This window comes from Lupinus angustifolius, chromosome LG09 (genome assembly GCF_001865875.1).
Source record: "Lupinus angustifolius cultivar Tanjil chromosome LG09, LupAngTanjil_v1.0, whole genome shotgun sequence".
Classification (NCBI taxonomy): Eukaryota; Viridiplantae; Streptophyta; class Magnoliopsida; order Fabales; family Fabaceae; genus Lupinus; species Lupinus angustifolius.
Window position 1 is genome coordinate 3892614 of NC_032017.1, and position 14078 is coordinate 3906691.

The 14078-nt window shown below is 27.4% G+C and overlaps 1 long non-coding RNA gene across 1 annotated transcript; it reads left to right on the top strand.

Moving 5' to 3' along the window:
- On the top strand, positions 8362 to 9100 carry LOC109357040. The gene is made up of 2 exons (XR_002108818.1): positions 8362 to 8486; positions 8833 to 9100. It is a non-coding gene; the product is annotated as an uncharacterized LOC109357040 (long non-coding RNA).

Below are 14078 nucleotides of genomic sequence, written 5' to 3' on the forward strand. Positions count from 1 at the left end.
GAAAAGAATAAGGCATATGTTCCATATATATATTTGACATCAAGAAATGAAAGGGGGAGACTAACACGTTAACCATACTCCAAAATTAATTAACTAACTCACCTTTGGCTTACATTCTTTGCAAATGTGATTCATCACCCCTATAGGGAGAAACCACATGAAGAAGAGTAAATCACAGTTATTAGCAACATGAGTTAGGGTTAATTAACATCAATTTAACATTCGCAAGCGTATAAAATTACTGAAGAGGAATAAAATCAAACATCAAGAAGTTGAAATTATGGATTGGAATTGAAAGAATCATATTTCCTAAAATTTGAAAAAAATATTATAAAATTGAAAAAGGCATGTTAATATACCTGTGAAGAAGCTACAAATGCATGTGGGAGAAGCTTTGAGCGGCGATGGCAGAAGCTTTGAGCGGCGATGGAAGAAGCTTTGATGGAAAAGAGATGAAGTGATTTTGGAGGCTGAGAGACTCTGGTTCGTGTTGGAAAAGAGATATTGTCTCTGATTTTGGAGGGAGTGATGAACTGGTGTGGTGCCTTTTAGGTATAATGTCAACTTTGGGCCCATATACAATGGTAATTTTGGGCTTCAATTTATAGTTTGTCACGGTTTCTGTAAATGTGGCAAAAAAGTTGTGCCATATACTTCACCTACAAAAATGTATTGTGTAGTCTAAAAACGTTAGACAATATGGGACTCCCTACAAAGAATCCTATAGAAATAAAAAAGGAAATCACGTAAAGTAGTACAATATTTGAATTAATTCCAATGTTATATATCTTTTTGTCTTGGACATTGAGCCTCATTATAGATTGGCCTATTCCTTTTGGACGCACCGCAATTACCAAGATGTTCTTTACAAAATCAAGTAAAGTTTATGGTAAAATCAACTCGAGAATGATCGATGTTTGGTTTCATTTTATTTTAATAACTTATAGAATTGTTCCACATACATCATAAATATAAATATTAAAAAGTTATGTATCAGATAGTTAAGGAAATTGAAAATTTTAAGCAATAACAATATAGTCAATATGATATATTTTCTCTATTTCATATGTTCATGGTGAAAAACACAAAATCAGAAGTAAGTAAGAATAGTGAAATTCAGTTTTATAGAAGAGTGGAGGGTAGTGTGTGGATATGTCGGCAACTATAAAGGTAGCTTGAAAATAACCGGAAAATAACTATTCTACCCACATAATATCACATTTAACATATTTTGTGTTTAACATGAAAGTTATGTCAAGAAAGAAATAAAAATTACACCATGGGATAAACACCATCTTTTACTTTTATATTAGGTAATGAAGAAAGGACATATAAGATGGAGAAGAGAACAATATGAAAGAAAATATAATGTTTGATATCATACAATTAGATAATCAATTAATATGTTCATGTGATATTTGGAGTAGATTGGCATATAGTTAGTTCACATTGATGTTAATTTCTTTGTCTTTTTATTATTATGTGGCGGTGTTGTGTTATCAATATTTATGACATGGTTTTGCTGTTACATCAAGTTGAATGTGATTATTAAGGAGTGATTGTATGTTTTTCTTATTCCTACCTTGGGAGGATTTTCCCTATGTATGGCGATTTAAATTTTGCTACTTGCACTTTATTGCTATTTTTGCTAAAAGGTGGAGATAAATACGCTTCAATGCTAGAGCTACTTTCATATTAATAAAAATATTGTATTTAAAAAATATTGAATGAAGCACTTGTTTTCTTGTAGGGGATTTTTTAAAAATTATTTTAAGAATTTGACCATGTTCCCCTGAATTCCCTCCCCTACGACTTAAAGAAAACTCATGCATTTAATATCTTGAAATCATTTGTATATTTAGTAAGTAGGACGATATTTAGACATATAGAATAAGAGGATTTGGGTTTTCTCATATTAAAAATTAATGATCAAACACATTCGCCTGCACCAATGCACGTCATAAACTTCTTTTTTATGAGTACTCCAAAATGAGAATGACGTGTTTTAATTGCACATTGTGAGATAAGGTGTATTTTGTATTTATAGTAATTGGCAAGTGTGATGTTTTATTGATCTGGCAAGTTATTAAATTAGCTAATTTAGTAAAAAAATATTTTACTACTGGGAACTTACAATGTTCGAACCACATCTTGCTCTGTAATCCCCAAAGGAAAAATTGTAGTGTATCCAACATCACATAACCATGTTAAACTTGTTACACAATTTTATGTTAAAAAGGTATTAGATAATGTAAGAAAAATATTAATAATTGCAAGGTGCATCTTGGAAGATATAAATAAAGTAAGCCAACGTATTAGAGTCATGAAACACTTCTTACATAGACAAAGAATTAAAGTGAGAGATAAAAAGAAACTTAGTTTAAAAAGTTTCTTTCTTCAATCAATAAAATGATATTCATTGGAAAATGTAATTGCTTTTTACAATTCACATAATGAACTATAAATCTAATGTATGATTTTTGAAATAACATATTAAACCAGCCATGAATAAATTTGTTAAAATTTGTGCATAATTTTCGCAAATAAATAATAGTAACTCCAGCATAAAGATGAAGTTTTTACCAAAAATCAAAGATTTATATACTTTCATTTAAAATGACAGCTTCGATTATATAAAGTCCATAAGCAGTAGTGAAGTTTATGCTTTAACATGCATTTGCTTAATATAGTACTATGAAATTTTGCCTTACCCAAACAAAAATAACAACAGAGCATGGAAAAATGAAAACTTCATAAAAAGCATGAAAGCTTTGTACTTGAAACTTATTTTCAAACACAACAACAAAAAATATAAGCTTTACTCATTTAAACTTTTACCATATCGTGCAATTAAAGGGAAAAGGATAAACAATACCATCATATGAAGCACAAAGATAGAAACTCTTGAAGAAGCGATCTATAACATGAACATTAAAAAATGAATCAATATGCTTGTTATCTTACTAAGAACCATGACATTAGGTTGACTTGATAATCATATGAATTGCATAAATGGTGATGAAAGAATCCCATGCAAACTTGAAATTAAATTAGGTTATAAATATAACTTGGAATTTAGAAGAGAACTCATATATATTTGTTTGATTGTTTTGCGTTCTCTGCAAATGCAGTTAGTGAAATTTTTTCGCCAAACAGGTTTTGCTCACAATTTTTTCCATCCATATTGTGATTGGTACCCCATGTGTTCTCTCCATGGTACCTATTTTCAAGTCCAAGTATTTCATCAATAGATAGAGATAAAAATTCAAAAGATCTTTCTCATTTAAAAATAAGAATGAATGTGAGAAATAAAGCATAAATATGGAAGACCATATTGCTACCACTGCCAAAAAGATAATTACAAAGTTAAAATAAGAAACTGTCAAAAAGATAATTTTTGATGTCTGATTGTTACATTATATCTGTATTTTAGGGCAACCTAATTATTCTAATGTAACCACTTTCTCTCAAATTTAACTTATAACTATGAATATCTATCATTTATTCTTGAATTTCTAAAGAATATAAGAGACATATATATCAAGTTGAGTTGATAATCATATGAAAGGCCTAAATGGTGATGAAAGAATCTCATGCAAAATTGATTTGTTGTAGATTTATTCATGAATGTAGAAATTGAAATTTAATGAAAGAATCTCATGCAAAAAACTTTATCAAGTGTTTTGGCTTTATAAGTTAGATGTATGATTCTTTGAAGAAGCGGCCATTAACAATGAAGAGATAAAATAGAAGTGACCATTAACAATAAAGAAAGAAAAAAAGAAAAAACTATGATACTTATCTGGTTTCTTAGTGCATTATTTATCTCCAAATGCAATGAGTGAAGTATTTTATCAAACATGTTTGGTACACAAATTTCTTTATAAATTATTCATTTCCATGTTACATGAATATGCAGAAGAGATGATTGTTAAAAATTAGGAAAATACAAAAGTAATATATTCTGATTAATACTTATGTAGATGAAGTCATGGTACTCACCTACATTTTAAAAGGAAGAAACAACCATTAACAATGAAGAGAGAAAATAAAAATGATCATTTACTTATTTGTTTCTCAGTGTAGTATCTCTCCAAAAACAATGTCCATGAACAATAGAAGAAATAGTAATCTGGGAGAGAATAGAACAATGAAACAAAAGATAACGGTGTTGCTGGGTTGATGTACAATTTTCTTATTAGGAGAAACTGCTCCTCATCTCTCATAGAATATTTTTTGTAGTTATATAATGTCCAATTAAACACATTTTCTTCATAAGTTGAAAAAAGTATAGTGTTAATTTTATTTAAGGGTAAATTTGGAATCAAAATTACACCATGGGTGGTTATCAAGTGTTTTGGCTTTATAAGTTAGTATAGATAATATTTATTTGTCTTTATTTTAATTGTCAAATGAAGGTGAGATAGTGGTTAATATGTTGATATTGATTATATGATTTTTTTTGAAATTAAAATTTTAAGGACAAAATAGAAAAAAAATTATGTTATGGGTAGTGACACCATGTTTTTCCTTTATATATAGTATAGATTTTTTTTAGTAATAACTGAACAAAGTATTAGATATTATTAATACACTAATGATCGTTCTTTGGTTGATGAAATTCAGAAAAAAATTATATTTTTAGAGTGTTATTGTTAAATATTGAAGTCATAACCACACATTTAAGATACAAATATAATATTTTTTGTTCTATATGTAAAGAAAAAAAATATAAGAAGGAAGACACAATTAAGAAAATAACATGACACATGTAATGAGGATATGAGCATTAGATTATATATTTTTTTGCTGTAGAAAAAGAAATAGCAAGAACAAAATAAGGAATTATAAATTATTCCATGGTGGATGGTAACACCATGTTTTCCCTTTATAATAAGTATAAATATAAATAAGTATAGATATAGATATTTTTACTAATGATGAAACAAAGTATTAGATATTATTAACACACTAATGTTTTTTCATTGGTATGACAAAATTGAGAAAAAAAATCATTTTTTAAAGTGTTACTAGCAGTGTACCCGTGCACTTGCACGGGTCGCTTCTTTGTTTATGCATAATGCAAATATAATATACATATATTTTATAATATCAATAAATCATGTATTGAAACATTATATTTCTCATTCATATAGGTGCAATATTAACATTGATTTTTGAGTGTATATGTAGAATATTAACAATTATAAATGTGTTTGTATAAGCATTTATTTGTTGAAAGTGTGATTATAGAAAATATTTGATTCTTAAATAACTCAATAAATAAAATTCAAATTGTATTGGATAATATCTCACCTCTATATTCTCTATATAAAATTATAAATATAAAGAGTTATTTTTGCATCATATTTTTTGTGACTACGTTTATAAGTATCATATAAAGTCATACGGATTTTTTAGCATATCTCTTAAATGCTTGTGTTTTATTTTAGATTAATGTTCATTGTGTATAAATATTTGAATATATTTTTAGCATTCAAATATTGTATAATTAAATGTTATTTATTTGATTATGTTTTAGCTAAAATCATTGTATGAAAATAACTCATAAATTAAAACACACTAAGTTAGGATATGACAGATATTTTTTCTGATAATTTTAATCAAAATAATAAAAAGAGTCTAATAATTGATTTGTTATATTACTAATTAAAATACATATATTTTTCATGAATATATATACCATTGTTATCTTTTAATTAAATAATATAATGATAGTAACTAAATACATGTGACCCCGTGCATTTGCATGGCTAAAAACACGCATGTTACCCGTACATTCGCATTACTAAGAAAACACATGTTACCCATGTATTCGCATAGTTAAAACGCACATATTACTCATACATTCATATTATTAAGAATATACATCTTACTTGTGTATTTGCATGTTTAAGCACATAAGAAAAATAAATTGATAATTTTTAATTTGAATTTTCTACAATTAGTATTAAATTATTATTAACATATAAAATATATAAAAAGTAGGAAGGAAAAAATGTGAGGAGGAGGTGACATGTGACATGAAGGAAAAAATGTAGGAGAAATTGACATGTGACATAAGAGAGTTTTTTTATTTATTATGTTGTTAATAGAGAAAAATTAAAATTCAAAGAATCTGAACTGTAATATTAAAATTCAGTGCGAAAAATGTCAAAAAACTTTGATGAGGTGAAAAAGTACAATTATTCTTAGATTAATGGTAAACATTAAATTATATAGATAGATTAATGTAAATAAATAATTTGAATGTGAAAAATGATTTCAATTTCATCTAACGTTCAATGACTATTACTTTTTTAAAAACACAAAACATAGATGTTGTAAACACTCAATTTTAGTGGGGTAGCGACATAAACCAATCACTAATTAATATTAAATTATTATTAGCATATAAAATATATAATATATAAAAAGTAGGAAGAAAAATATGTGAGGAGGAGGTGACATGTGGCATGAAGGATAAAATGTAAGGAGAAAGTGACATGTGGCATGAGGGAAGGAGGAAGTGACATGTGACATGAAGGAGTTTTTTTTATTATATTGTTAATAGATTGCTGACTATTGAAGTCGTAACAACACATTTAAGAGACAAATATCATATTTTTGTTCTATATGTAAAAGAAAAAATGTAAGAAGGAAAACACAATTAAGAAAATAATATGGATAATGTAATGAGGGTAGGAGCATTAGATTATATGGTTTTGTTGTTGTAGAAAATAAAAAATAGCAATGATAAAATAGGGAATTACAAATTACTCCATGATGGATAGTTACACCATGTTTTCTATTTATAATAAGTATAGAAATATAGATAATAAGTATGATTTTTTTTAAGAATTATCATTATAATTATTGATTTACTATATATGTTCCCTTCTATCAATATAATGATTTTATGAGATGTAAACATAGGTAATTTAATTAAAATAATTACTATATTAAATACCTGATTGAGATTTTATAAAAAGAATAGAGTATTTACCAATTTATTATTCCATTCATTCTATTTTTTTGTGATACTTAAGATTATGAGAACAATTCCAACTTTTAAAAATGTATAAATTGCATATTTTAACTATAATAATAAAATTTAATATTGAGTCAGAATCTAAATTAAAGTAAAAATGTAAAAAGGGTTAAAAAGATGAAAATTAAATAATTGTATGGATGACAAATAGAATATAAAGGCGCCTTGCATTTTTAAAATATGTGAATATTTAAAAAACATGAAATAATTAAAACACGAGGAAAGAATATGAGAAGCAAAACTTAAGTATAAATGTTCCAATTTAATTAATATACATGCATTCATAAATTTCTGTACACCATCAGTACTTCACTTACTATTACTAGCACGATGACAAGCATTTCTTGTCTAACAACTTGCATAATGAAATATTTAAGTTTTATATATTTTATTTTTGTGAATTAGAATATTTTTATATTAATTGTATTTTATACCGTGAATTTATTTGGTGCAATTTATATTATAGTTTTTGTCTTTATTTTAATAGTCAAATTAATTAAGGTGAGAGGATGTTAATTATATATAATTATATGGTTTTTTATAGTAATTAAAAAAGTGTTAAGAGAATTATACTATTATGGTAATTACATTTTGTTTTCCCTTTATATATAGAGGAGAAATAAAACATACTATTACCATAATCACTACTGTTTTTTCAATGTACCATCAAAACTGCTACTGTTTTATTTTATCACAGAATTCATAAAATTCCAATTCATTTATTCTGTTTTGTTAATTTATTAATTTTTAATAATTAAAAATAAAAAAGATTTTAATGCATATAAATCTGTATAAACTTTTTACAAAAACACTTTATGTCTACCTATCCATATTTTTACATCTAATGTTAAGTATTTAAATTTTATGTAAAAAAATATGAGAAGCAAAACATAAGCATAAATGTTCTAGTTTAATTAATATATATACATTCTTAAATTTCTTACACCATTAGTACTTCACTTAATATTATTCTTATATTAGTTTATGAGAGAAAATATATGCATTAGATAATTTATAAGTTTTATGTATTATTATTGAATCATTCATTGTTTATGTTTAATTATTATTGACTTTTAAAAAATTAATACAAATGAATAGTAAATATTATACTAATTATGTATAAATCTTTATAATGACATTACATGTATAATACACTCTTACTTTATTTAAAAGTTAATATCTATTAACATGAAAGTGAGTGTTAAAAGTCCATTATAATACAAATACATACACTATTTTATCTACATTGTTTGGGTAAATCTATATATCCCTCAATACCTACTCCGATTATAAAAGAGCATCATCTCTAGGCTAGACATACACACATCAAAAGCGCAATTCATAGTAATTCAACAACTCTAAAAAAAAGTTATGGAGAAATCTTCTTTCATGCTAGCTTTCCTGATTGCCCTTCTAGCTGTAAATGTTGTTCATGGTAAGATCTCTCTCATTCATTTCATGTGAGTAACTGCTAAGTATAAAGTATAAAAATAACACTAATTTTAAAAAGAGTGTTATTTCTGTGTTTTTAGCGTAAAGATTTATACATATCCAGCGAATCATTTATCATTCATTTGTATTACTTTTTTTTAAAGACAATAATGATTACACAATTAGTGAATCATCCATCATTTATTTGTATTACATTTTTTTAAAGTCAATTATGATTAAAGTTAAATGGTAAATGATATAATGACATGTATCAAACTCACACACTTAAATGCATAAATCATTTTCTCTTCTAAAAATTAGAAAGTGAAATTAATTCTGTAATTTTGTAGGCCATCTTCTAAGTTCTGAAGAAGTCTTTCCTCCAATCAAAGTTGTACCATGCAAAGTTCTAAGTGATTGCAAAGACTTCAAGTGTAGATTCGCTCCTTATCCTTGTCCTAATCTCCATACCGTATGTGTAGCTGGTCTGTGTCGGTGTACCTGTCTTAAAGGACCACCAAAACCAAACGAGCCATTGAACTAACATGTAATTACATCTATGTCAAGTGAATTTTCTTTGACTACCTATATAATTATAATAATAATAGAATAATTTTGTTAAACAATTTGTTTATTTGCTACGCGCATATACCATGGTCCACAAGAAAAAAATATATTAACTACTATTTAAAAAGCAAGAAAATATTAAAAAAATATTGGCATTTATTTTGATTCATTTGCAACCTCACTAATTAATTACAATCAAATACAAAAATTGAATCGTTATTTAGTTAATAATATCAAATCATGAATCAAATGAGTTGAATTTCAGTTAAAAATTGAGCTTATTAAATAAATGAGTCAAGTAGAGTTCGACTCATTAGGTGTAGGTAAAGGTGGAAACATGCCATATCACCTACCGAGAATCTATTACTTGGCGTATAATAGACTAGGTTAGACCATACTTTTTTCACGAAGAGATCAGATTCAGACTTTCAAAAAAGCTCATTTAGTTCAACAAGACAGACTTTAGGTCACCTAAAAGGCCTATTAAGTTTAACAAGCAACCCTATTTAATTATATTATATAAGAATATTGAAATTATATTCTTTTAATATAAGTATTATTATTATTATATACGTAATATTACTATAAAATGTATATAAAATATAATTTAATTATTATGATTAAATATGCCTAACTAAAAGTAGGCCTATAAGCCCATTTAAATGTAGATATGATAGCCTATTTGATGATCATATTGTATAGTAGGCCTTTAAACAGACTAACAGGCCAAGCCAGTCCTAGGCTTTGAAATTTTTTTTAAACAAGTCAGACTCAGACTCCTATATACTGTATAGGTTGAGTCTATTTAATGCAAAGTCTGGTCTGGTCTGACCTGTTTCCATCCTTAGGTGTAGGGTTGACTTAATTATATATATACATATACATACAATTAAAAATGTTAATCATTATTGTGTTTTCTCCCTCCTTAAGTTAAGGTTCGGTATTGGATATAAGACTGAACTTCACTATCTTGATGTGAGGATGACAGACTATGATTGAGTATTATTTCTTCTTTTAAAATCTTAAAATAAAATCACTCAACCAACAAATATTTTTCTAACTAGAATTATGTAGTTTTAATTTTCTATTACTCATGAAAATACATAGGAGTAAGATAAAATAATCAAACAATTATAGAGTATATAAACAATTCATGCGACTCATGAGTATAACACCCCGTTTTTGTAACTAAAACTTAGAACTTTATTATAAAAAGTTGATTAAAGTTCATAGAAAATTAAACTCAATGTTAGAAAATCATAGTAAATTTATAAACTTTTACTAACAAGTTCAAAATGTGGAAACATTGAATACTACCTCAACCCAAAAATGAGGTGTTATGTTCGACCTTAAAACCAGGATCTATATAATTATCCCTTTTAATTATATATCTTTAAAAAATTATTAATTTAATTTTATGAACATAATTATAAAAAGACATATGTGCAAAAAATTTATAAATATTTTTCATAAAATGTTACTTATACAAAAATTAGTTAAAAAATACATAAGTTTTTCTTGTATCAGAGTCAATAATTCCAATATAGACAAAATACTTAACTAAACATCAACTAAGTTCTTACGGTCTATATTTTTATCAATGAACATTTATAGTGCAACTACAACAAACATGTATATATACATAATACAAATAAAATAAAAGATAAAGAAGTAAGTAAGAACCAACTATCGTGATTACATCATGAAATTATACAAAGAATAACATTAAAGTGACAACCTATAACACAAATATAATCAACCAATGTTAAACATATGCAAATAGAATATAAAGGTAGTGTCTTATACGACATGATATTCACATTCAAATTAATATATATTTAATGCAATGCTGATGCATGTCATCCAACCAATCTTCACCAAAATGCTGGAAGGCCAAGATCCTAATGGGAAAACAACTGAGAGTATAAATATTCTTAACAATATAAAAAACGATATCAATTATTTTCATTTACCTCTTTAGAGGTACTTACATGATAAACCTAGTCTTTTTCAGGAATTCTATCTACCGATCATAAAATGTGCAAGAGGGTGTTAGAGATCGCTTAATTTGCATGTAGGACTATCCTGGTCCTATCAGTTATAAGACCTGATCCTCACTAGACCATCCCACCTATGCAATCCCTCAAGGCTTCTTGACGAATAATCGTTATTTCCACCCTTATCCAAATCTACAATGATATTTTTACCATTGTATCTTTTCATTTTCTTGAACTTCAACTACGTGAATGCAACACATGCACACAAAATGAAGTTAGCCCATTAAGTATTTTAGTCCAGGTTTTATCAATTTTTATTTCAACAAGTATCACTTGAGTTCGTCATCTCAACCCCAATGTATATTTATCATGCCATTTCCAACGGACGAGCTCAAATCGTTAACTTTGTGATTAAATTTCATTGGCAATGCCCCAAATCTCACTACATTTTCAAGTGTGTGAATAGCCATAGACTCTAAACTAATACAATATTTCTAAAAATATTACCTAAGTTAGTTTTCTCAGCCCAAACGCATTTTTACTATGACATGTCCTTAACGATCCAAGATCAACGAGAAAATCTCCAAATATCACTACATTTTACATTGTAAAACTAATTTTCCTAATCCTATAAATTAATTGATTTTTTATTCTCACACTTAACATTTATTTTTAATCCCCATAAAAGTTTATAATGCCCCTCATAACAAACTTATGACTTTCTCAAATCCACTCATGCCCCAATTTCAAAGCTACATACTTTCATACCAACACGACAATCAACAACGAAATGATTATAATTGAGATATTTCCAAATTAAAATATTTCCACAAATAATACAAAATATTTAATAACATTACAATATCAAATAAACCAAATAAACAATTAGACATATAAAACAATTACCAAATTATCACAAATATTCACATGTATTCAAATATAATTACTTAACAATATTTCATGATGATGTAATATGATAAGTGAGTACATATCATTGTGGTAAATAGAAATAAATTGATACACATATATTTTCAGCAAATCAAACATATAAGACTCCATATATCATCATGAAAAGATTAAGGACTCTTATATGGAAAACAAGTTTCCGTGAGAGTTCCTAATCTATAAAATTCTCTGACTTTAGAGGGCATTAGAGAGAACAACTTCAATGAAATAATCTAAAACCATGTTGACCTTCTCCCTCACCTTAGGCACTTTATATTATATCTTCAACATCGTTGCACCATCATGAACATCACATATGCGTAGACACTTATCAAACAATGACCAAACCACAACCAATAAAAAATACAAGACACTCTAACATATTACTGAAAAAGACATAAAACAACATGACACTTTTCTAATGAAAAAACCAATTTCAATTATAAACCAAACCTCTGTAATATCTTAAAACTCTTATAAGAATAACTTATTTAAATAGTAATTACTATAATGTTGACCAAATCACACAGAAAATAGAAAACATGTTTTAGGTAGCCGTGCGCAATTTTTAGGCTTTATTGGTTTACAACTAGAAGGTTATAAGGTGTAGATACATAATGGCTATGTAATGAATGAATCATCAAAACACGTGAAACCGTTGGAGAAAAAGAATAATTTTATTAAAGGCATTCCTGATTTTTAGTGATTGAGACATGGAGAACGTGCACACCTCCAATACCTGTTTGAGGGATTATGTGACAAAATGAATAATATTTAAAGGAAAGACATAGTGATGAAAAAGGTGACCAATATGAATAATTTTCTTATATCTCTCTATATACATTTACTGCACTTCTTTTCATTCTTTCTCTAGACTTTGCATACCAAATAGAGCTCTTTATAGCTCCATAAATAATACATCCATTCTATACTTCTTATTCTCTTCAATTTCTATTTAGATACATTTCATTAGTGCTTTCATCTCACCATGGCAGAAAATACGAGAATGAAAGAAATGACGATCAAGAGAAATGCAGAAGTCATCACTTCCATTCATGAGAACTTCCAAATTCAAATGGAACAATTGGAGGCAACAACATACTCCAGATTTGAAAGAACATAAGCATGCCAAAGAGGAGCAGATCTCACACTACATCAAATTAGTGAAGTTTTGAATCAGTTGGTCCAAAAACAACCACAATTGTGTTCCCATGGTGTAGGAAACTCAAGCAGGACACCATTCTAGGTCAGAAACATTAAATTGGAATTCCTAAGGTTTGACAGAAAAATGTGTATGATTGAAATTTTAAGGCAAAACAGTTCTTTGGATACTATGATACACCAGATAAGGATATATTAATCATCACTTCGGTGTATTTGGATCAAGAAGTAGTACATTGGTTTCAAATGATACAGAGAACTCAACCTTTTAATTCATGGTTGGAATTTACTAGAACTATTTTGGCCCTTCAATCTATGAATGTCCTAGAGCTACCTTATTTAAGTTGACTCAAACTAACAATGTTCGTGAATATAATCTACAGTTCACATCATTAGCTAATAGGATCTATGGAATTAGTAATGATGCACTGGTAGATTGTTTTTTCAGTGGGTTGCAACCAAACATACGTAGGGAAGTCATGATTCATACACTAATCTCAATTGTGAAAGCAATGTCATTAGCCAAAGTATATGAAGAGAAAAAAAATACCCTAAATACTAAACCAAACAAATATTCAACCCACACTATACCAATTTCATATCAAAACATAACTGCCACAAACCCCACCAAAATAGATATATACCAGAAATATAATCCACCCATACTCAACACCCCACCCACAAGACCAATGAACCCATTACAAAAAATATCAACATTAAAAGAATTTCACCCGCTGAACTACAATTGAGAAGGGATAAAGGCCTATGTTATTGGTGTGATGATAACTTTTTTTTTAATCACAAGTGTCCCCACAAACATTTAATGATTTTGCAATATGATGAGGAGGGAGAACCAACACTTGACACCAACAGGGAAATCTCAGTCATGAATAATGTAGAACGATTATCAAGAGAAGAGGAACATC